Raw genomic sequence first — 1,969 nt, forward strand, 5'->3', positions numbered from 1 at the left:
CATGGGTTCAAATCCCTCCCCCGACAGTACTGTTCACCGTACTGTTTATACACTGTTCACTCGGGATTCTTATACTATTCTCATACTATATATATATTGTATATCCGGATTGCAGTACTGTTTGGTACTGTTTATATTCATATAAAAAGGCGCTTGTCGTTTATTATTCAAAAAAAAAATGCTAAGTGGACAAGGCAAGCCATTGGGAGCTCAATGGCATTGTCACAATGCACTGTTAGGCAAGGAGTAAGATTAAAACCTTGAGTCGAAGTACTGTAGTAATACTATAGTGAATGAAGAAGCAATGCTCATCAATGTTTCCAGGGCCGAGGTATTATTCATAATACTAATCAAATAGGTACGGTGGATTCCTGTGGAAGGTGTTGTATTTCTCTCTTCCAAAGTTACATGATATTGGAAATTTATTAGGTTAGTTTGGTTCATAAAAATTTTTTGAGTGTGCACACGACAGGACTTTTATTACATCATGTGATGTTTGGCAGGGTTAATAAATTTCTAAGTGGTCGATAAGACACTATAACTGTTGCACCACCGTACTTGTCTGTCTTTTAACAAACCTTTAATAAGATGACACTTGTCACCTTTGTAAAAAAAATCTAAGTGGACAACATTTTAACTATTAAAAATAATAAAATATTATTTATTCGCTATTTATTAGGATCTAATATTTTAGAGTAGTAGAAGAAAAAGGTTGTGATGTATCTCAACTAGCACCGGAGAAAACAAAGGGGAAAAACACAAAACAAATGCTCCACTAGCAGTGGAAAACCATGAAGACCCAAACCACACACTACGCATACACTGTGAGACCCTAGAGAAAGAAGAAGCCATGGTCTTTTCTTGAGTAAATATCTTGATTAGGTCCTATACTGTGGTCATTTTTTATTTTGAGTATTGATAAGTGCTAATTAGATTATATTTTTTTTATATCATTCATAGTGCATTTAGCATGGAATTTGACATGTTTAGCACCGCATTAGTACAAAATTTCAATCTTTTGTTCACCATGGCCTTTATTTTTGGTTTAGGGAAAAAGAAGTGAACATGGAAGCGTTTTCAAGTAAAACAAGCCAAGTTGTTGAATCAAAACTTCACAACGGCTCACAAAGGCTGTGATGACAAGTTATAACGCCCGTTGTATACACTTACCACCACTGTTATGAAGCCATAGCAGCATGGAACCATTGGAAGCAACACTAAAGCCATAACGCCTCACAACGGCTGTTGTGCAACCCCAAAACGCTCGTGATCAAGTCACTCAATGTCTAGAGACCATGCCAGGACACGACTTGGAGCCCAAGAAATAACTTACTCACCACGGGCATCACAACAGTCGTGGTGAGGCCGTGGCTGACTTAATTCTATATAAACCCTAGATTTCTCTGAATTGGGAAGCTCTTTTGCCAAATAAGGTAAGGCGGCTATGGTTCTGGAGACCTAAGCTGCTGGAGACGAGGTTCTTCTATATTCCAACGTATTTTGGTGAGGTTTCTCAAGGATAATCCAACGATCATCATTAGAGGAATGTGTGAGTGACATGTGTCATTTTGTTAATCTTAGAATCCTCTCACCCTCAACCTTGGCGGACCTATTGAAGGGAGTTAGTTTAGGAATTCTTTGAACGCTTATATATTCTTTGGTCTTATGGTTTTCTCTTGTTTTAATTGATTATTTTATGATCCATAAGAACCTAATTCGAGGGGAATTGTATGTCTAGGTCCCTTGATTATTGCTTATGAATCTTAATTGTTTAATCCAATAAATTTTTTCTAGTTTTTGTGAATCATTGCATGTTTGCTTGAATGATATTCTTGTTAATGTGGATGAGGAAGATATGCCCCTACATTAGAAGACCTATGCTCTGTTAGATCTATGTATACTCTAAGAGGTTAGATATTGCTAGATTTCTGGATTAGGGAATGATTTCCCCTTAGGCATAGGGTTTGAT

Source organism: Dioscorea cayenensis, chromosome 17 (assembly GCF_009730915.1).
Source record: "Dioscorea cayenensis subsp. rotundata cultivar TDr96_F1 chromosome 17, TDr96_F1_v2_PseudoChromosome.rev07_lg8_w22 25.fasta, whole genome shotgun sequence".
NCBI lineage: Eukaryota > Viridiplantae > Streptophyta > Magnoliopsida > Dioscoreales > Dioscoreaceae > Dioscorea > Dioscorea cayenensis.